At 41.2% G+C, this 23,712-nt stretch overlaps 1 long non-coding RNA gene across 1 annotated transcript in view; it reads right to left on the minus strand.

Annotated features, from left to right (window-relative positions):
* Positions 1-23,712, minus strand: part of LOC117311572 (uncharacterized) — a 52,405-nt gene that overhangs the window by 22,814 nt on the left and 5,879 nt on the right. The window contains exons 2-5 of the long non-coding RNA XR_012330664.1: positions 14,993-15,170; positions 9,616-9,791; positions 3,187-3,231; positions 254-391 (exon numbers count right to left, since the gene is read on the minus strand). This is a non-coding gene — a long non-coding RNA (uncharacterized lncRNA). The remainder of the gene's footprint in view (positions 1-253; positions 392-3,186; positions 3,232-9,615; positions 9,792-14,992; positions 15,171-23,712) is intronic.

Here is a 23,712-nt window from a genome sequence, read left to right on the forward strand (position 1 = left end):
TTATCCCAACAAACTCAGTAAAGCAGCCAAATTCAGGAGAGGTGTCAGATCAGCCTTCTACCTAACCACTCAGCCCAGACAGCTCAGTGTCTTTCAACGGGGTGGACGCCTTCCCTGGTATCTTTCAGCTGGGTGGGCACACCCCTCAACAGTGTCTTTCACCTGAGGGGCCAAGGACTGTTACATACTGCCAGATAAAACTCAGGATATCAACCAATATGGGAGAACCGAGAGCCAGGGAAGAGAGACTCACCCAAATTCGTCTAGACTCTCTGAGGGAGGTGAATGGGCACAAGAGGCCTCTGCTGGTACCAAACTCTGGTTCCTCATAGAGTTCAGGCAAAGGAGAGAAGACTGCTCTGGGTCCCTTCATTAGTTGCCAAACTGTTGACTGAAAAGAAAAAAAAAGAAAGCACATGAGTTTAAGTTTTATTTGGACAAAATGAGGACTAAAGCCCAGGAGACAGCCCCTCAGATAGTTTTGAGGAACTGCTCGGAAGAGGTGGGAGCGTGGTCAGTATATAATTTTAGTGAAGGGGGATACGTGCAATCAAGCACACATTTTGGTAGAATGTTGCTAGTCACAAGAAGCTTGCTGCTAGTCACAAGGGGCAGATGTCTGTTAATGATTTTAGCGTTCTTCTAGATATGAGAAGATGCAAGAATTTGGGCTCATAAAATCTCCTGCTGAAAGTATTTAACTGTCAAAAGCCCTGTTCTGCCAGTTTTTCTCAGAGCACAGAGTACCTCATTCCTCCTCTCCCTGAACTCCTTTCAGGGTGTGCCAAAAGTCAGCAACTGCAGTGGCTAGTGACTTGATTCTTATAGAACCAGAGCGCAGGTGAAAATTTTTAGCTGTCAGCATCTTTAAGGTAGACTAGGCTAAGCTATGATGTTTAGTAGGTGTGTGAGATGCATTTTCAACTCGGGAAATTTTTGATTTACAATGAGTTCATTGGGATATAACCCCACCGTAAGTCAAGGAAGATCTGTATTTTCTTTTAGATCAGTATCAGAAATATAACTCACTGACTTGTAGATGACTCCTTACAAACAAGGAATTTCAGTTTTGATAAACATAGTACCCTTGCTAGAGTCAGAAAATCCATTTTTAGCCTGTTAATATTGTTGGGAAGGAAAACTTTTCCATTCTACCCTTCTAGGTTCTGTGTCTGACTTAAGAACTGAATTGGCATAACAGATAAACAGGAGAAAAACACTATTTTAATTATGTACTTAACACACAGGAGCATTCCGAAGATGTGAGACTCAAAAGGCAGCCAGACTATTGAGGCTTATAATAACATCCTGACCTAATGAAAGTGATAGAGGTCTGCGTTTCAAAAGGGAGAGAAGGCAATTCACGGGAAGGTGAAAAGAGGAAATGAAATATTTGTCAAACAAACGTTGCCTTGCCTTGTAGGTAAGCACCTCAGGTGACTTATCTCTGGTAATAACTCTGTTCCTAGTACAGGCCCCCTTTCTAATGTAAATTACTCTTACAAAAGCGTAACTTCTACTGGTTTTAGAGCTTCTCCTGTGTCTGCAGTTTCTCAAAATAATCAGTTCAAAATAATCTTATGCCAAAGAAGCATAATTTGGGGTGGCATATTCTGCTACCCTTCAATGTTTTACTTCCTTTAATAGAGCTGCAGGGAGAAACTAGGTTTTCAAAAATAGAGGAAGCGGAACAAAAAGAATAGAATGTATTTTCCTAAAAACAATCGTTTCAATGGTGTGACAAAATTAGGTGGTCTTCTCAGTGGCACGTTGTAGCATTTTGAGATTGAGCATTCAAGTAATTTAACATAATTGCATAGAATCAGGTTTTAAAATTCAGTTGAAAAATAGCATGAAGTCTCAGGTTGGGTTCTGCAGGACGCAAAGTTTAGCATGCAGAATATTTCTTAGGAGTGCCCTAGGGACCAACATCTGTGGCAGGGAGGAGGAAGCAGGAGTGGGCAGAACAAGAAGTGAAGATTCAATGCAGGCCGAGAAAGCCTCGTCTCCCCTGCCCCCATCCCCCAGAGAGTTACAGAATATTCAAGATTGTCCTGAACTGTCCTAAGATGTCCAGGCTTTCGTACCCCTGATCAGTTAGGTGAGTATAAACTACCATAGCCATCCTAGAGATCAATTCAGCAGTATTTAGTGGAACTGGGTAGGCACACACCCCGCGACTTGCCAGTATTACTTGTGTGTTCTTCAGTGAAACTCTTGTATAGGTTTATAAGGGAGAACTGGTATAACAGAATTGGAGTCTGTTGTCCATCATCAAGGAACTACATAAACCAAATGGGGTGGAGGCATATGACAATCCTATTCAGTGGTCAGAAGCAATGAACTAGATGATGATAGCAAATATTTAGTTAACTACTAGGGAATGATAATACTAGCTAACATTGACTGATAATACTAGCTAACATCACTTACTGTTTGCCATGCCCTTTGTTTATCTGCACCACCTGTATTCAACCCAATGCTCCATTATCATATTCTTAAATGTGGACACTGAGGTATGGAGAGGGCTTTCCTAGTGGTGCAGTGGTTGAGAGTCCGCCTGCCGATGCAGGGGACGCGGGTTCGTGCCCCGGTCCGGGAAGATCCCACATGCCGCGGAGCAGCTGGGCCCGTGAGCCATGGCCGCTGGGCCTGCGCGTCCTGAGCCTGTGCTCCGCGACGGGAGAGGCCGCAACAGTGAGAGGCCCGCGTACCGCAAAGAAAAAAAAAAGATCACACAGCTAAAAAGTGGCAGAACCAGGATTTAAATGGAGAAATCCTAGTTTTGAGAGGTCATGCTTTTAACCACTACCTCAAGTATACACTTTGGGGATAAAATGTTGAATGTGAAAAAGAGAGACAAAACAAGAGCTAGCACATAATACTCTATGTGAATGTAAGGCACACCTAATATATAAATTACACCATATCTTTGAATGATACATACCTTGCCAAGGATTTATGTTAATCACTTTAGAGTAGCAGCCTCTAAAGGAGGAAGGGAAGAAGGGAAATAGAAGCAGGAAGATGAAGGGGAAAAGATATAAAAAGAGGAAAAGGGCCTGGCATGCATCACTGATGCTGTGCTATAAACTGATTATGAGTAAGACAACTCCCTTCACTTGGGGCCCAAAGCAAGCAAAAACGTTACAGTAAAACTTCAGATCTGATCAGGTCTCAACTTACCTGATAAAAACATTTGTCATTTCTTCTGTGATAACTTACAAACTCCTGTAAAAAGGATACAAGACATGGGTCACTTCCACCTTACTCTCAATGTCCAGCCATATAGCATTTCTCTGTTGCTTGAACACCTTGTGCCTTCCCGGGCCACCTTCCTTCACCCTGAATGTCTGCTCCTCCCCTCTGCAGCTTGACTACATTCTGCTCATCCTTCAGATCTCAGCTGAAACATGCTTTTTACAGGAAATTCTTTCCTTGAGCCCCAGACCAGGTTAGCTCTTCACAGCACTTACTTTTATTGTGTAGTTATTTGTGCCATTCTGTTTTCATGCCTTTCTCCCACCTAATATGAGGGTGTTTTATTTCCTGTGTTCACTGTCCCTAAGCCCAGCAGGGTATTTAGCGTGTATTACACACTCAATATTAAATGAATAAATTCAAGTTGTAGTTTATAAAAATGGCCACAAATTTTTTGATGCTTATCCCTTTAAAAGATAGAAATCTATTTCCATGCTTTGAATCTGGTGCGTTTGTGACTGCTTCAACCAATAGTATGTGCTAGAAGTGACACTGTATGGTTTTGAACACTAAGTCACAAAAGGTGATACACCTTCCTCCCAGCTCTCCTGGGACAACTCCTTTCAGAAAAGCCCACCACCACATAAGAACTCTGACAACACTGAGACCACCATGCAGGAGACATCATGTGTAGGCACTCTAGACAATAGTACCAGCTAAGCCCAGCCTTCCAGCCACCACTGTCAGGAAGCCAGAAGAGCAGGGACATCATCTTTTGCCCTGCACACCAGCCTATCCAACAGTTGGGTACCATGGAATGACTTCAATCGAAGATACAAGAAGCGAAAGAATTGCTCGGCCAAGCCCTGTCCAAATTTCTGATCTACTGATTATGTGAACTATACTAAAAGGGGTGTATCACTAAGTTTGGGGGTAGTTTGTTTTGCAGCAATAGCAACTGGACCATCTAGAAACTGGAGGAGATATAAAGAAACCCTGAATATTGAGAGAGCATGTATACGCCAGGGGAACAGTACAACAGGGTTATACATACACAGTACAGCTGCATATATTCTGGTAATATTTTTAAAAACAAAGAATCCTACAGTTATCCAGGATTTCAGGTATACATCTGTCCCCGCATTATAGGATGTACCTTTGGTTTCCAGGTACTAATTCTAATAAGGTCTTCAGTCATTGTGAAAACCCAAAAACATCCTTGCACATTTGAACAATGCACATATAAGACAGATTTCTCACAGACTCATCACGAATTAAAGTGCATTCCTTCTATAACCACAAACATTTGAAAAAGAAATTACAAGAGCATCACAGGATAGAGTTTTTAGGCCACATCAATCAAAAGCTTTATTCTAGTTTTTGAAACTTTTAAACTTTGTTTTAAAAACTTAGAATTCAAAACCTGTACCAGTGAAGTTGGGTTTAATCAGTGTATGGGTTCAGAATTACAGGCTCAGGGGGCTCCCTCTGGAAGATGAAGAGAGAGGAAAAAAAAAAGTCTCCACCATCATTAAGGATTTTTTATGTTTCTGGAGGTCTCAAATCCTGGTAATTTTCCTCTCAACTCAAACTTAGGAAAATATTGTTACTATATAGCTTGGTATTCTAAACTTGTGAGATTACAGAGCCATCAGAAGGTTCTGTAAAGAAAATCTCATTACCATCACAATGAGTATGGGATTACAGAATTCAAACTTTTTACCCCAAATTGAGGAAGGCACCCATTCTGCTAGAGTTCTCTACATAGTATTATGCATAGCATAATACTTTACATTATCACAGCTTTTATCAGGACTCTTTGGAAGATAATCTGTCTCAGCTATATTCTAGTTATCTAGCTATAAAATATAGCTATATCTAGCTATATTTTAGTTATTTTAGCTTTAAAGATATTTTCTAATTAACTTTTAATTTTGCTTGATAATTTCAAAAGTTATAATGAACTAGATCTCTAAAGATGTGACTGAAAATGGTGGAAGTCAAAAGGATAAGTATCTTGGGCTTCCCTGGTGGCACAGTGGTTGGGAGTCCGCCTGCCAATGCAGGGGACATGGGTTCGTGCCCCAGTCCAGGAAGATCCCACATGCCATGGAGCGGCTGGGCCCGTGAGCCATGGCCACTGAGCCTGCGCGTCCGGAGCCTGTGCTCCGCAACGGGAGAGGCCACAGCGATGAGAGGCCTGCATACCCCAAAAAAAAAAAAAAAAAAAAAAAAAAGGATAAGTATCTTGGTTTATTACTGTCTTACTATGCAGAATGGAGGACCCCCAAATCCACCCCCATCAGGAATTTTAATGGCTGATTTGCTGATGCTCCCTATATCAAATAATGGTATCAGCAAATATGATGATCTAAGTTACAAAATATCTAAGCCCCAAATGTCCACCCTGACTTCCAGATACCCATTCCATCACCAAATTCCACCACCAAAATTCAGCTTCTACAAAAGGCAACACTCCCACACTGTTGTTGGAAATGTAGATTGGTACAGCCACTATTGAGAACAGTATGAAGATTCCTCAAAAATCTAAAAATAGGAATACCATATGATCCAGCAATTCTACTCCTGGGTATATATCTGGAGATGAAAACACTAATTCAAAAAGATACATGCACCCCAGTGTTCATAGCAGCATTTACTATAGCCAAGACACGGAAGCAACCTAAGTATCCACCAACAGATGAATAAAGATATGATATATATACACAATGGAGTATTATGCAGGCATAAACAATAAAGTTTTACCATTTACAATATGGCTAGTCATGGAGGGTATTATGCTTAGTGAAATAAGTCAGAGAAAGACAAAATACTATATGTTATCACTTGTACGTGAACTCAAAATGAGTGTATATAATGAAACAAACCGACTCACAGATCTAGCAAACAAACTAGTGGTTGCCAGTAGGGAGAGGCAAGATAGGGGTAGAGGATTAAGAGGTACAAACTACTATATATAAAATAGGCTACAAAGATACACTGCAGCACAGGGAACATAGCCAACATTTTATAATAACTTTAAGTAGAATATAACCTAAGAATTTGAGTCACTGTGTTGTATAACTAATATTGTAAATCAACTATACTTCAAGTAAAAAATGAAAAAGAATTCAACTTCTACATATCCCTTATTTTTTTGAAGAGTTCAGACTTTTATTGTCTGATTTCCCAACTTCAACTTCTTCCATAAGTTTTGGCCTCGCCAGAATTATCTTTCTAGAACATAGGTATGATCATGCCAATCCTCTGGCATCCACATGTCTTAACCAAAATAACCGTTATGTTCCTTAGCCCGATATTCAAAGCTCATCACAAACTTGTCCCGGGCTCTAGACTGTTGCGGAGTTTCAGGTTAGGCATTTCTAATTCTTATCTCAATCTAGAGCCAACCCTTAATCAAAACTGAGTCTTAACTTTGGAAGATTGATGGCCCATGTGGATTTTATTTTTAATGAATTGACTTAGTGGTCTTACCCTGCCTTGTGTGCCAACTCTCCCTGACTCCATCAAATCTAACAGAAAACATCAGGGGAGGAGGCTTGGCTCTAAACAAAGAGATTTGGAATAACTAAATTCACTGGTATCCTTCTGAATAGCTCGCTGACAGACACAGTATTTTCTGAGCTCGTTTTAAAGTATTGTTTACACTGGTCTATGGCTATAAAACTGATTGTGACAAAGCCCAAGACGGAAACTGGAAGATGCTTGCGTTCCTCTCAGGAGATTGTGCAATGCTTGGAGAAGTCACCAGGGGGCGCCGCGCCTCCCTCCACCTCTGCATCTCAAGCATTCCCAGCACACAGCTACAGACTCTAAACTTTCAAGACAAAAAAAGAGGAGCTAGAAAAACGTAAAAATCCGTGGGGCAAGAATGCAGGAGTGGAAGGCAGGCCAGCTGCATGGGTGTGTGACCTGTGTACAAGCACAGGGCTCCACATACAGAAGGGTCTGTCCTTGGTTTAATGCTTTGTTCTGCCTTGAAGCAGTTTTTGTGCAAGGGCTCCACAATTTATGTAGGCAGTTCTGGTCTGAGGGTTTGGAGGCTGGCGCTTCAAGCCATATCTAACCTTCCCTAAGGAAGGATTATGACGTTGGATTTTCTTCAACTTTTTACAACCCAGGTCCAGTCATAAAAATCTTTCAATCCCATTTCCCCCTAAAATTGGTTATATGGTATTGTTGGGCTGCACCCCACAGGCCTGCAAGCCTTGTTGCCCAGCCTCGAGACCAAGGAAAGAGCCTGGCAACAGCAACAGAGACTATCAACAGTTTATTGGATAGAGAATCTTACCAGTCTGAAGCAGAAGCTCCTGGAGTAACACCCCACTGTGTATGGCAGACACCAGGAAGGACACAGAAGCAATCTTTGCTACTCGGGGAGAAGGAGGCTACCATTTACAGGTGAAATTGGAGTCAGTTTGGCTTATCAGTTACCAAGGAAACCAGCGGCCGGGACAGTGGGCAAGCACCTGGGCAGTTACTGATTAAGCCCTATCATTAAGAGGATTGGATAGTCTTGTGAGGGATTTATAGAGAGCAAGAGAACAGTCATCTTGAGTGGCCTGAGGATACACTCCACCCCTACGCACCCTGCACAACCCTTACAGTTTGGCCTGCCCCTCCTCCACGATATCCCTGGGGTCAGGTATGTAGAGGTACACAGCAACAAAATACCACAAATGCAATACAAACAACAGCAGCTACGGAGTATCAAGTGTAAGATACCTAGTATGCTAAAAATAGTGATTCTCCAAGAGGTGGGAAAATTCTGGAGCCAGGCGCCTGGCATGCGGGACAGGAAAGAGGAGAGTCTTCAGTCGTCCCCACGTAGTCACATTAGCTGGGTCGATTTTTCATGGCATCTTACTGCTCATCCAGCAATCAGACTCACTTTGCAGTGAGACCACCATTGTCACCTTGTCCTCAGACAGAATAGGGATGAAATGTGAGTTGCTGGACAGGCACAATACAGGGGAGATCATGACCATTAAGCCAATTACAAGCAGTAACAGCACTCTGAGAAAATACCACCCCTGCCTGTGGTTTTGTCCTGGCCTGCAGTACCACACCGCCTGTCCACCCTCAGTCTCCACAGCCGGGGCCGAGGACTGGAGACCACATATGTAAACAGACCACAGTGTTAATGTGACGGTACCTCTCTCCAGTAAGGGGCCCAGATTACTATAGTAGTTTTGGGTGTAGCCAGGTAGAAGCCAGGTGAGATCTCTAAGTCCCTTTCTAACCCTATTCAGCAAACCCAAACCACCGGGGCTTTACCTGCCAATCCCAGGGCCATTTTATAGTGTGTTCCCCCAGTGGGGGGCTGTGGGAGGGATGGGGAGTGGTGTAGATCCTGCAGCAAGGGTGAAAGTGAATCATTGTCCTGACCGACGGTTGACCATTGCCTACTTGCCTCTGGGTTAACATGGCGTAGCCACTGGCTTCTTCAGTTATAGCTCACAGGGTTTGAATTAGCTTCCCCGTCCACACGTGGAGAGAGCAGGTTTCCATCTCAATGGTTGTTTAAGTAGCCCACTCACCCTTTCTGCTAGCCCGGCAGCAGTGGGGTTGTAGGGCAGGTGGAAAGGCCAGTGTGTCATTTTTATCATTCCATGCCTGAACTTCCTGGCTGGTAAAGTGGGTTCCTTGGTGGCTATTGAAGTACATGGGGATCCCATACATCACGCACAGCTGTTATAGATCCCCAACTAGTGGTTTTATTGAGTGGCTGGATAACTTGGGTGGGCCTTTTGTAATGTCTTCCACCTGTTGTAACACTGTAGCCCACATGCAGCTGCCGCTCCATCACACAATCCTTACTCTTCCTCCTTCCACAGCCCAGAGCAGAAGCCCAAGGGTACTCTTTCATCACTTTGCCATTGCCACAGGCCCAAACCAAACCTTTCTGGTTAACTGACCACATCCAATTCACAAGCCTGGCCCTGCGTTAATATCCCTAATGCCTGTGTCTGTAATGGTTTAGGTTATGCTTGTCTTACCCGACCAGATAACACCCAAGTATTTGATAGATAATCCAGGTCCTTGCATTTTGTCTGTATTCACCAGCCAGCCCCGTGCAATCAGACAAGCCACAAGTGCAGGGCTGCTACTTTTAATACTAGAAAGGAACTCTGAGGTTAACAGGATATCATCAATATGGTGGAAGAGAAAGACATCTCTCATGGTAGTCAGCTGCCTCTCCTCTGAAGGGAGCCGCTCTTCATCTCTATCCTGTGGGATAAGGACCTTTATGACCTCACCCCAATCTTCCCCTTCTTCAGTGCTCTCAGTAGGTCCCACACCTTGGGAGCCCAATTTGGACGGGCCATGACCCTCTGGACTCTCTTGCTGACACCCCTTCCTCAAGGACAGCCACCACAGGGCCCCACTTACTAGTGGACAGCCAAACCGGGGTTCCCCCTGCAACTTTCCATTCCCCGTTCTTATTTCCTGACGTCTTGGTGCTCATGGGGGTCTCTTTGGCCTCCTGGCTGGCTCGTCAATTGTTGGGCTGCACCTCACAGAACTACAAGCCTTGTAGTTGCCAGACTTGAGACAGAAGGAGGAGCCTGGAAATAGCAACAGAAACATCAACAGTTTACTGGACAGGGAATCTTACCAGTTTGAAGCAAAAGGTCATGGAGCTACACCGTGTAGGGCAGGCGACTGCAAGAACCTCTACTACTGCCAGGAGGAGGAGGCTACCATTTATAGGGGCAAGTGACGTCAGGTTGGCTCATCAGTTACCAGGGAAACCAGCAGCTGGAGCCGGGGCAAGCACGTAGGCAGTTACCAATTAAGCCCTATAATTAAGAAGACTGGATAGTCATGTGAGTAAAGGCGGGTCTGGTCAAGCAGGGGATGCACGGAGAGTAAGAGAAGAGTCATCTTGAATGGCCTGACCATACAGCTATTTTGCCAGTGTTCATTTTATTGTACCACTTGCTAACCCTGGGCAGCTGGTTTTCTGTGATTTTCTGTGATTCCTTCAGTGAACAAAAGGATCCAGGTGGAATTTACCTCCTTTTGTTTCCCATGTGGTTACTTTCCCATTCTTTTCTTTTTTTGGCAATTATTTTTTAATATTTCTCAGCAGTGATGATGGAATAGGCTTTATTGTTGGGAGCTGGTTTTGAGTGTTTTGGCCTAAAGATTCAGATGAAGAGGTTGGTTCAGCCCAGCAGTTTAGAGGTGCTTAACCCTTCAGCTGAGTCTATGAGCCCATTATAACTTAGGTTTCTGAGTATTTCTGGTTCCTAAAGCTGAAATGAGTCTTTTTGGTTCTCAGTGGTATTTTATTTCCCACTGTTGTCTTATCTGTCCCAAATAAGACAACTTTCTCAAAGCACAAGGCTTTGAGAAAGTTCAGCATATTTTGGCAAATAAACAGCGCAGCTCCTGATGGAGACCTGATTGCAAAGTGAAATCACACCGTGGGATCCAGAGCAGCCGATAAAGGGGTCAAGGCACAGCTTGTCACTTCTTCCTGTTTGACCTAGATTCTCTCTTTAAAATCCTAATATAAACTCTGTAGGGATTACGATAGCAGCTTAAATGGAACTGGAAATCACCCTTCTGCAGCAATGTCATTAAGAAGTGGACACGAAGTGTTCTTAATTCATGCCATGTAGCTGAGGAGACAGTGACACGAAGCAAACTGAGAATCATGCAGTGTCATAGGAAGCCAATGGATAAATTATTTTGTAGGAGTTATAATGATATTAAAATACTATATCCCCTTAAATCATTTCAAACTATATGCACAATTGCTTTACAATCAAATTGTTATTGATGCTTCTTGGTAAAGATGGGCGATAATGAACAGATCACAGAAGCTCACCATATTATAAGCTAGTAAGATGAACAACAACAAAAAAAGAATAGATGAAAGCAGTCAAAAAGTTCACAACAACAACAACGAGACAAGAGAAAAGCCATGACCTTATGTCATAAATTTAGAAGATGACAACCAAGAAAAGAAACAGAGGAGGGTTAGTGAGGGCTCTTCTCCCCTCCCTCCCCTCCTGCAAGCATCACTGTTGAGTCAGAAAAGTCCTGAGACTTCTGCTTCTACCTTCTAACTATGGAGAGAAATAGACTAATTAAATATTGTTACTGTCTTGTGACTAGGGAAGGGTGGGGGAGTAGGAAAAGCTACTGGGTAGATGGAGGAAATGGGAAAACCTGGACTGACTCTCTGGTAGAACACAGGTTCCCAGAGCTCCAGGCCAAGTTTGAGAAAGAATCTATGTCATAAAAATATCTACCATGAAGTAGAAGAAGCTCTTATTAAAGGGGTAAACTCCATTCGTGAAGATTTAACACAATCTCAGAGGAGATAGCAGAGTATTTTTCCAGGAACAGCTGCAAACAGATTTATCTGAGTTGTTCTCACATTCAAGATACAGGAAAGTGGCTAGACCTCAATTCCCAGTCTTCAAATAGAATTCAGAGGCAGGGTAGATTAATGAACTAATTTGAGGCACAATATGAAATTTATATTTGAATTTACAATAATAGATACAATAGAAATTACATTTCTTCAACCTCCATAGAGCCAAAAGCCTCTCTCTTAACCTAGCCGTGAAATTCAAAGAGTGAAAAGTGCCCTAAAGCCCAGGAAGATGAGAACCAACTCCCTTCTCAGTGGTGAGTGCCATGAGGCATTCTGATGGGAGATCCAGGGATCACTAAGAGAGATTAGTGAGGAAAAAAAATGTAAGAACACGACAGTGGATCAGGGAGAGTGAGCATTAAGAAGAAAGTGGGCAGAGACGGAAGGAAGGGAGTGAGATCTCCAAGGAGCCCCATCAAAGGTAGGGCAGGGTCTGCCTGAACCACCACAGCACAGCCAAGTTAAGGGGCACCACCTGGGGCAGAGTTTGAGTGCCAATCTATCAGGAAATATAACAAGATGAAGAAAACCACCCAGAACTCCTCTTCCAGACAACCATGTATGGTTGGAAGAAACGTTTTGATAACTTGTGTTAAAAGATAAACTAAGGGCTTCCCTGGTGGCGCAGTGGTTGAGAGTCCGCCTGCCAATGCAGGGGACACGGGTTCGTGCCCCGGTCCGGGAAGATCCCACATGCCGCGGAGCGGTTGGGCCCGTGAGCCATGGCCGCTGAGCCTGCGTGTCCGGAGCCTGTGCTCCGCAACGGGAGAGACCACAACAGTGAGAGGCCCGCGTACCGAAAAAAAAAAAAAAAGATAAACTGAGGCATATTTAAAAGTTTAAGGGTTTATTTGCGCAGAAATAGATTCCAATCAAGCATCACCAAAACACAGTGATTAGGAGCGCTCCACCGATAGGAGCCAGGAGAAAGAAATTAATTATTTGATTGCCTGTAGCTTAAAGCCTAGTCAGCTGTTTGTGATTGATTGTCCTAAGCGTTTTGATTTTGTAACCTTGAGGCATTTACAGGCTTAAATTTTGGTTTGCTTACATAAGCCCCCACTACATTGGCGCCACATCACTCTAAGAGCTTCCTTGTTTAACTATTTTAACGCTTTTTTGGGGTGGGGATTGAGAACTCCTAAAAGATGGTCCCAAAGGAGAGGAGGTCAGGTTAAGAGAGTGCCTGAATATTTGGGGCCAGGCTGGGAGTGCTCAGGACATGGAGGAAAGACAGTGAACTTTTAAGCTAAGAAGTGGCTTTTCACTTTCTCAGCTTAAAAATGAGATTCAAAAGCTTCAGCTGAAATTGCAAATACTTCCTGAACTTCACCAAGAACCTGAAATGCAACTTTGCAGAAAATTAGTAGAGGAGGATATTTACCACTTGCAAATAAAGAAAAAAATAACTTCCCAAACTGTATGAAAACAGCTGAATACTTATCCACGGGGATGGCTGAAGACCTGGAAAAAGAATGAGAAAGAATGACTTCCTTCTATCAAGGGCAGATTATCTCCAGTGAGAAAAACCTCAAGAAAGATGGTTGGCAGCTCTGTCAACTGAGAGAAAGCTCAAAGAGCTAAGGTGGGGAGGGGTGGGGTGGGGGGAGATCATAATAGACAAAATTGGTGGAAACAGAGTTTAAATTCCAGCTTTTTCCAAGTGGCCCTTTTGCCCCTGCAGTTCACATATAGTCCTGGGCAGAGGCCCGAGAGGATCAGGGGAACCGCTGGATAATCAAATCCTCAAGAAAAAGGGTAACAGTGTGAGGACCCAAGGAGCCAGGAGACATGCAGGCGTTTTGTTTTGTTTTGTTTTGTTTATCACCTAGTCTTTATTCTTTTCTTTTTATCATCTTTATTGGAGTATAATTGCTTTGCAATGGTGTGTTAGTTACTTCTGTATAACAAAGTGAATCAGCTATACATATACATATATCCCCATATCTCCTCCCTCTTGCGTCTCCCTCCCTCCCACCCTCCCTATCCCACCCCTCGAGGTGGACACAAAGCACGGAGCTGATCTCCCTGTGCTATGCGGCTGCTTCCCACTAGCCATCTATTTGACATTTGGTAGTGTATACAGGACATGCAGATTTGATTCAGCTTTCACAGCAGGGACCCCTGAACATCCACAGCCACAACAGGGCATCTGTTTTCTGTTTTTAAAAATAATTTTATTTCTTTTTAGTTTAACTGCGGTTATTTAACGGATGCTAGTTTTGCTCTTATTGAGGTTTGATAGAATTATATTTCCCCAAAAAAATGTTTTGTGAGTAATTAATGCTTATGAACATCTTAGTTCAACTACCCTGAACACTCTAGAATTTGTTAAATATAATTATAAGTATAGGGACTTCCCTGGTGGTCCAGTGGTAAAGAATCTGGCTTCCGATGTAGGGGACGCAGGTTCGATCCCTGGTCGGGGAACTAGGATCCCACATGCCACGGGGCAACTAAGCCTGCGCACCACAACTACTGAGCTCAGTGCCTCAACAAGAGCCTGCGTGCCACAAACTACAGAGCCCACGTGCCCTGGAGCCTGCGCACCACAACTAGAGAAGAGAAAACCCCACACCACAACTAGAGAGAAGCCCGCGCACCACAACGAAAGATCCCGCATACCTCAATGAAGATCCCGCATGCCACAACTAAGACCCAATGCAGCCAGAAATAAATAAATAATAAATAATTTTTTAAAAAAAATATAATTATGGCATTTTGATTGAATAATCCAAAATTGAAGTTTTATGTAACCAGGTGGAGTCATTTTAAATAAAAAAGACCATTTTTATAGGTTATGAGGATGTTATTTAAAATACGTAAAAGTCATTTAATTTACCTCAATAAGTTTCATTGGTTTTAAAAGCAATATGCACAACCACCACAATACTGGAGCTAAACTTTTTATGGTTTAGCCTAAATTTATAGATTAATTTAGAGGAGTTGACATTTTGCAACCATTTGCATTTTATTTTGCAATTTCGTTTTAATCTTTGTTATTTTGTTCAGGTTATTCTATGTTGTTTAATGTTTCTAAACTTTATGTAGTCAATATGAAAGTTTTCTCTTTAAAAAATTAACCCGGTTACTTATTTTATATAATATGTACAATTAATGTGTTCCAGAATTTCATTTATAATTCAATCGTTCAGTAGTCTGAATGCATTTTTCTGTAGAAACACTGTCAGATTCTATGATTAAGCATACCTATGGTATATAAGCATACCTATAGCATACCAATACAAGCCTGTTTAAACCTCAGTGCAACTGAAATGCTATACATTCAAGGTGAAGTATTAGATTCTGTGCACTACCTGGTTAGGAAGCAATCTTAAAAGTATCTTTTATCTCATGTTTGACAGGAACATTTACCTAGCAGAGGATGAGGAGGCAGACAGAGGCTTGTGTGAGAAGGATGAAGAGGACTCCCAGAAAATTCCAAGGGCTTCAGAGTTGGTGGTACTGGTTCTCAACTTTATATTTCCTTTTATGTGGGTCACACTGCATTTATTAGCCAAGACTAAGTTCATTTTGGTAACATCCAATGAACCTAAGAGAGAAAGAGAGAGAGAGAGAGATGTCTTAAGGTTACTAGGCACAAATTGAGTATAGTAGAAAGGAGTTGTTAAAGAGACTGTGAGAAGGCAATTATCTGAGGATTTACTGAACCATGACAAATGAAATGGTGAAGAAAAGAGGAGGACTTTTATTGAGGGTTGAGACACATAGAGTAAAATCTTGATTATTTTCTGACCTGACTAGGCTTCTTTTTCCAGAACAATGTAATATCTCCAATGTTTATAGTTACCCTGCTTGCCCTATATTGCCTATTTATAGATCTAGTTTCAATTTGTTAGTTTTTTGCTTTTTTGTTTTGTTTTTTACTCACGAATCCTTTCTGAAGATCCTAATGGCAAGGCTGCTAATGACTCCCTTCATAGAAGGCAGAGGATGGAGGAAGTCCAAATTAGCTCTGTTTTTGTTTTTTAACATCTTTATTGGAGTATAATTGCTTCACAATGGTGTGTTAGATTCTGCTGTATAACAAAGTAAATCAGCTATACGTATACATATATCCGCATATCCCCTTGCTCTTGCATCTCCCTCCCAACCTCCCTATCCCACCCTTCTAGGTGATCACAAAGCAACAAGCTGATCTCCCAGTGCTATGTGGCAGCTTCCCACTAGCTATCTATTTTACATTTGGTAGTATATAGATGTCCATGCCACTCTCTCACTTCGTCCCAGCTTACCCTTCCCCCTCCCAGTGTCCTCAAGTCCATTATCTACATCTGTGTCTTTATTCCTCTCCTGCCCCTAGGTTCTTCAGAACCTTTTTTTTTTTTTAGATTCCATATATATGCGTTAGCGTACGGTATTTGATTTTCTCTTTCTGATTTACTTCACTCTGTATGACAGACTCTGGGTCCATCTACCTCACTACAAATAACTCAACTTTGTTTCTTTTTATGTCGAGTAATATTCCATTGTATATATGTGCCACATCTTCTTTATCCATTCATCTGTTGATGGACACTAAGGTTGCTTCCATGTCCTGGCTATTGTAAATAGTGCTTCAGTTAACATTGTGGTACATGACTCTTTGAATTATGGTTTTCGCAGGGTATATGCCCAGTAGTGGGATTGCTGGGTCATAAGGTAGTTCTATTTTTAGTTTTTTAAGGAACCTCCTTACTATTCTCCATAGTGGCTCTATCAATTTACATTCCCACCAACAGTGCAAGAGGGTTCCCTTTTCTCCACACCCTCTCCAGTATTTATTGTTGGTAGATTTTTTTGATGATTGCCATTCTGAGTGGTGTGAGGTAATATCTCATTGTAATTTTGATTTGCATTTCTCTGATGATTAGTGGTGTTGAGCATCTTTTTTTTTTTTTTAACATCTTTATTGGGGTATAATTGCTTTACAATGGTGTGTTAGTTTCTGGAGCATCTTTTCATGTGTTTGGTGGCAATCTGTATATCTTCTTTGGAGAAATGTCTATTTAGGTCTTCTGCCCATTTTTGGATTTGGTTGTTTGTTTTTTTGATACTGAGCCCCATGAGCTGCTTGTATATTTTGGAGATTAATCCTTTGTCAGGTGCTTCATTTGCAAATATTTTCTCCCATTCTGAGGGTTGTCTTTTGATCTTATTTATGATGGTTTCCTTTGCTGTGCAAAAGCTTTTAAGTTTCATTAGGTCCCAATTGTTTATTTTTGGTTTTATCTGCATTTCTCTAGGAGGTGGGTCAAAAAGGATCTTGCTGTGACTTATGTCATACAGTGTTCTGCCTAAGTTTTCCTCTAAGAGTTTTATAGTGTCTGACCTTAAATTTAGGTCGTTAATCCATTTTGAGTTTATTTTTGTGTATGGTGTTAGGAAGTGTTCTCATTTCATTTTTTTACATGTAGCTGTCCAGTTTTCCCAGCACCACTTATTGAAGAGGCTGTCTTTTCTCCATTGTGTATTCTTGCCTCCTTTATCAAAGATAAGGTGACCATATGTGCATGGGTTTATCTCTGGGCTTTCTATCCTGTTCCATTGATCTATATTTCTGTTTTTGTGCCAGTACCATACTGTCTTGATTACTGTAGCTTTGTAGTATAGTCTGAAGTCAGGGAGCCTGATTCTTCCAGCTCGTTTTTTCTTTTTCAACATGGTTTTGGCTATTTGGGGTCGTTTGTGTTTCCATACAAATTGTGAAATGTTTTGTTCTAGTTCTGTGAAAACTGCCATTCGTAGTTTGATAGGGATTGCATTGAATCTGTAGATTGCTTTGGGTAGTAGAGTCATTTTCACAATGTTGATTCTTCCAATCCAAGAACATGGTATATCTCTCCATCTCTTTGTCTCATCTTTAATTTCTTTCATCAGTGTCTTATAGTTTTCTGCATACAGATATTTGTCTCCTTGGGTAGATTTATTGCTAGGTATTTTATTCTTTTTGTTGCAATGGTAAATGGGAGTGTTTCCTTAATTTTGCTTTCAGATTTTTCATCATTAGTGTATAGGAATGAAAGAGATTTCTGTGTATTAATTTTTATCCTGCTACTTTACCAAATTCACTGATTAGCACTAGTAGTTTTCTGGTAGCATCTTTAGGATTCTCTATATATAGTATCATGTCATCTGCAAACAGTGACAGTTTCACTTCTTCTTTTATGATTTGGATTCCTTTCATTTCTTTTTCTTCTGTGCTGTGGCTAAAACTTACAAAACTATGTTGAATAATATCAGTGAGAGTGGGCAAATTTGTCTTGTTCCTGATCTTAGAGGAAATGGTTTCAGTTTTTCACCATTGAGAATGATGTTGGCTGTGGGTTTGTCGTATATGGCCTTTATTGTGTTGAGGTAGGTTCCCTATATGCCTACTTTGTGGAGAGTTTTTATCATAACTGGGTATTGAATTTCGTCAAAAGCTTTTTCTGCATCTATCGAGATTATCATATGGTTTTTAATCTTTCAGTTTGTTAATATGGTGTATCACATTGATTGATTTGCATATACTGAAGAATCCTTGCATTCCTGGGATAAACCACACTTGATCATGGTGTGTGATCCTTTTAATGTGCTGTTGGATTCTGTTTGAGGATTTTTTCATCTATGTTCATCAGTGATATTGGCCTGTAGTTTTCTTTTTTTGTAACATCTTTTTCTGGCTTTGGTATCAGGGTGATGCTGGCCTTGTAGAATGAGTTTGGGAGTGTTGCTTCCTCTGCTACATACTGGAAGAGATAGAGAAGGATCGATGTTTGCGCTTCTCTAAATGTTTGATACAATTCATCTGTGAAGCCATCTGGTCCTCAGCTTTTGTTTGTTGGAAGATTTTTAATCACAGTTTCAATTTCAGTGCTTGTGATTGGTCTGTTTCTATTTTTTATTTCTTCCTGGTTCAGTCTTGGAAAGTTGTGCTTTTCTAAGAATTTGTCCATTTCTTCCAGGTTGTCCATTTTATTGGCATAGAGTTGCTTGTAGTAATCTCTCATGATCCTTTGTATTTCTGCAGTGTCAGTTGTTACTTCTCCTTTTTCATTTCTAATTCTGTTGATTTGAGTCTTCTGCCTTTTTTCTGCTAACTTTCGGGGGTTCTTGTTCTTCTTTCTCTAATTGTTTTAGGTGTAAGTTTAGGTTGTTTACTTGAGATTTTTCTTGTTTCTTGTGGTAGGATTGTATTGCTCTAAACTTCCCTCTTAGAACTGCTTTTGCTGCATCCCGTAGGTTTTTGGTCATCGTGTTTTCATTGTCATTTGTTTCTAGGTATTTCCTCTTTGGTTTCTTCAGTGATCTCTTTGTTATTTAGTAGCATATTGTTTAGCCTCCATGTGTTTCTATTTTTAACTGTTTTTTTCCTGTAATTTATATCTAGTCTCATGGCGTTGTGGTCAGAAAAGATACTTGATACAATTTCAATTTTCTTAAGTTTACCAAGGCTTGATTTGTGACCCAAGATATGATTTATGCATGGCTCTATGTTCCATGAGCACTTGAAAAGAACGTATATCTGTTGTTTTTGGATGGAATGTCCTATAAATATCAATTATGTCTACCTTGTTTAATGTGTCATTTAACACTTGTGTTTCATATTTATTTTCGTTTTGGATGATCTGTCCATTGGTGAAAGTGGGGTGTTAAAATCCCCTACTATGATTGTGTTACTGTCAATTTCCCCTTTTATGGCTGTTAGCATTTGCCTTATGTATTGAGGTGCTCCTAGGTTGGGTGCATAAATATTTACAGTTGTTATATCTTCTTCTTGGATTGATCCCTTGATCATTATGTAGTGTCCTTCTTTGTCTCTTCTAATAGTCTTTATTTTAAAGTCTATTTTGTCTGATATGAGAATTGCTACTCCAGCTTTCTTTTGATTTCCTTTGCATGGAGTATCTTTTTCCATCCCCTCACTTTCAGTCTGTATGTGTCCCTAGGTCTGAAGTGGGTCTCTTGTAGACAGCATATATATGGGCCTTGTTTCTGTATGCATTCAGCCAGTCTACGTCTTTTGGTTGGAGCATTTAATCCATTTACATTTAAGGTAATTATCGATATGTATGTTTCTATTACCATTTTCTTAATTGTTTTGGGTTTGTTTTTGTGGATCTTTTCCTTCTCTTGCACTTCCTGCCTAAAGAAGTTCCTTTAGCATTCGTTGTAAAACTGGTTTGGTGGTGCTTAATTCTCTTAACTTTTGCTTATCTGTAAAGGTTTTAATTTCTCCATCAAATCTGAATGAGATCCTTGCTGGGTAGAGTAATCTTGGTTGTAAGATTTTCCCTTTCATCACTTTAAATATGTCCTGCCACTCCCTTCTGGCTTGAAGAGTTTCTGCTGAAAAATCAACTGTTAACTTTAAGGGGATTCCCTTGTATGTTATTTGTTGTTATTTGTTTTCCCTTGCTGCTTTTAATATTTTTTCTTTGTGTTTAATTTTTGATAGCTTGATTAATATGTGTCTTGGCATGTTTCTCCTTGGATTTATCCTGTATGGGACTCTCTGCCCTTCCTGGGCTTGATTGACTATTTTCTTTCCCATGTTAGGGAAGTTTTCAACTATAATTTCTTTGAATATTTTCTCGGACCCTTTCTTTTTCTCTTCTTCTGGGACCCGTATAATTCGAATGTTGGTGCATTTATTGTTGTCCCAGATGTCTCTGAGACTGTCCTCAACCCTTTTCATTCTTTTTTCTCTATGCTGCTCTGTGGTAGTTATTTCCACTATTTTATCTTCCAGGTCACTTATCCCTTATTCTGCCTCAGTTATTCTGCTATTGATTCCTTCTAGAGAATTTTTAATTTCATTTATTGTGTTGTTCATCATTGTTTGTTTGCTCTTTAATTCTTCTAGGTCCTTGTTAAATGTTTCTTGTATTTTCTCCATTCTCTTTCCAAGATTTTGGATCATCTTTACTATCATTACTCTGAATTCTTTTTCAGGTATACTCCCTTTTTCCTCCTCATTTGTTTGGTCTCGTGGGTTTTTACCTTACTCCTTTATCGGCTGCATATTTTTGTCTTCTCATTTTGTTTAACTTACTGTGTTTGGGGTCTCCTCTTTACAGCCAGCAGGTTCATAGTTCCCGTTGTTTTTGGTGTCTGCTCCTAGTGGGTGAGGTCGGTTCAGTGGCTTGTGTAGGCTTCCTGGTGGAAGGGACTTGTGCCTGTGTTCTGGTGCGTGGGGCTGGAAATTATCTTTCTGATGGGTAGGGGTGCAGCCGGTGGTGTGTTTTGGGGTGTCTGTGGACTTAGTATGATTTTAGGCAGCCTCTCTGCTAATGGGGGTGGTTGTGTTCCTGTCTTGCTAGCTGTTTGGCATGGGGCATCCAGCACTGGAATTTGTTGGCTGTTGGGTGGAGCTGGGTCTTAGCACTGAGAGGGAGATCCCTGGGAAAGCTCTCACCGATTGATATTATGTGGGGCCAGGAGGTCTCTGGTGGTCCAATGACCTGAATTCGGCTCTCCCACCTGAGGCTCAGGCCTGACACCAGGTCGGAGCACAATGACTCTGTCAGCCACATGGCTGGATCCACATCAGAAGAGCAAGGAATAGAAAGGGATTCCTCAGAGCTAAAAGCCTCACTGTTGGCCTCCTGGCTGGGTCTCTGCAACACTTAATCCCTTACATCATAAGCTGATGGCAAGTCCAAAGCATTGCTCTCCTCTGACTGGCTTCCTGAGTTGCCATAGTCTGCCCTGCAACAGCAGCCACCTCGAACCAGAAGCCTAGCTCTGTTTTTTTTGTTTTTTTGTTTTTTGTTTTATTTTCTGGTACGCGGGCCTCTCACTGTCATGGCCTCTCCCGTTGTGGAGCACAGGCTCCGGACGCACAGGCTCAGTGGCCATGGCTCACGGGCTTAGCCGCTCCGCGGCGTGTGGGATCTTCCCGGACCGGGGCATGAACCCGTGTCCCCTGCATCGGCAGGCGGACTCTCAACCACTGCGCCACCAGGGAAGCCCCCTAGCTCTGTTTCAAGAATCACCTGACTCTTCATTTTCTCCATTTCTTTTTAATATCGCTTGATTATTTACAACTGCCTAGGAGGATACTTATGCCCCTTTACATGGATGATTTAGACTAGGAGTTGCCTCAAAAGACATTTCATTCTGCTCTCTAACCACTATTAGAACTAACGACCAAATTTCAATTTTTCTTACACAAAAATCATTTGGCAGATGTCTTCCAAGTTTGGATTTAAACTTGGACTTAAACTTAACTATTATATGCATCAGGCCATGTATCCCCTTTACTTAAGTATGCATTCTACAACTATTTTATTTTGACAGGTATACCTAAAGATAGTTATTGGTTAATTTTTTTTTTTTTTTTTTTTTTTTGCAAAATGGCTGCAATTATTGCCTTTCCTGTATTCACCCTCTTTGCAACTCCTGCCATCAAGAGGTGGAGTCTGTCCCTTCACCACTTGAATCTGGGTGGTCTTGTAATGCACTTTTCCCAACAAAACAGTGAGGAAGTGGTTGGGGGCAGTGTTGAGCCTCACCCGCTAGAGAGCCTTGCATGCCTCTGCTTCCTCTCTTGAAATCCTGACACTCCCTGAGAACAAGCCTGGTCAAGCCTGCTTGAGGATGAGAGAACAAGTGACAGAGTGAAAAGCCATCCCAACTCACATCCCAAGATGTGAGAGCTGAATCAAGACCAGCAAAGCCACTTACACCCCTTACTTGATCCACAGTTGAACACAGGTACATAAGGGAACCCAGGCAAGACTAGAAAAATTACTCACTGAGCCCAGTCTAAATTTGTGACCAGAAATAGCATTAGCTAAATAAATGGTTGTTTCAAACCACTAAGTTTTAGAGTAGTTTATTACACTACAATAGCTTATTGATTCAGGAACTAACACTCTTCATTGGTTCATTCATCCATTCAACAAATACTTCTGGCACACTCTAAGCCTGCCCTGATAAGATGTAATATCTCATTTTAGCTCTTCCACAATCTTCAGAAGTTTGTTCCCATTTGAAAATTATGAAACTAAGGGGAATAGAGATAAACTGAGTTGCCTAGAATCACACAGCTCATAGGTGTGGAGCCAGGATTGAAGCTAGGTATGCCTAAAAGTCTATTTATTCCCTCTACCCCCAACCGAGTGATCGCTAAGAAGGTATGTTATGAACAAGTTGATTTCTCTGGGAGCAAGGGAATATTTTAGACCCAAATCATTTAACTCATGCTACATTATGACACAAAGTAATCATGGATCATTTGTTTATGTACTTGTACAGACTTAAAACTGTATTTTGAGAAAAAAATCTGACTTCTCCTGAGAGTACCCTATAGTCACCTCCAAGCAACTATGGAAGACCAAGCCACTAAGCGGTGGCTAGATTCCTTAATTTTCACAAAAACATATCACCCTTACCATAAGCTCACTGACTAAAGTACATTGATTTCTTCTTAATAAATTAAATAGAATACTCGTACTTTCTGTCCTCAACCAAAAATACAAATTCTGCTTAGTTAGCTATATGCTTCTACTTTTAACAGAAGCCTGTTTAGAGATGGAATATTTACATATATAAGGCTGATTGTTTCAAGAAAAGTAGTCCAAGTATTCCATGGTTTAGGATTTATCCTGGGATTGTGTCCAAATTCCTCTCTCTACATGAGGATGGATGGAGGTGAGTCCAACCAACATAGTTTCATAGGGTCATAGACCTGGTGCCCAGGGTGTCTCTTACCAAATTACTGCAGGCAATGCTGAGAACCAGGGAGCCACAGAACTGAGACCTGAAGTTGCAACTGAAGCCAGGACAATGTGGTTCAATAGCAGATATTGAAATAAGGGAATCAGATAAACACAGAGATAAGAGCAGGGAGAAGTGTGCCAAGAGAGCAAGCAGGAGGTTTAAAAAAAAAGCAAAAAAAAAAAAAAGCAACCCTAGTATTTATCTGTTGCCCACAGCTAACATTTTGATGTACCACTGAGGTCTCGCTTTCAGCTTATCTGCTCTGAGACACTTACTGACCACTATACCTAAAGCAACTCCTGTTCACTTTTTAAATCAACATCATGGATTTTTGTTTCTTTCCTTGCACTTATTATAATTTTTATTTATCCTTTATTTATTTGTTG

This window comes from Tursiops truncatus, chromosome 3 (genome assembly GCF_011762595.2).
Source record: "Tursiops truncatus isolate mTurTru1 chromosome 3, mTurTru1.mat.Y, whole genome shotgun sequence".
NCBI lineage: Eukaryota > Metazoa > Chordata > Mammalia > Artiodactyla > Delphinidae > Tursiops > Tursiops truncatus.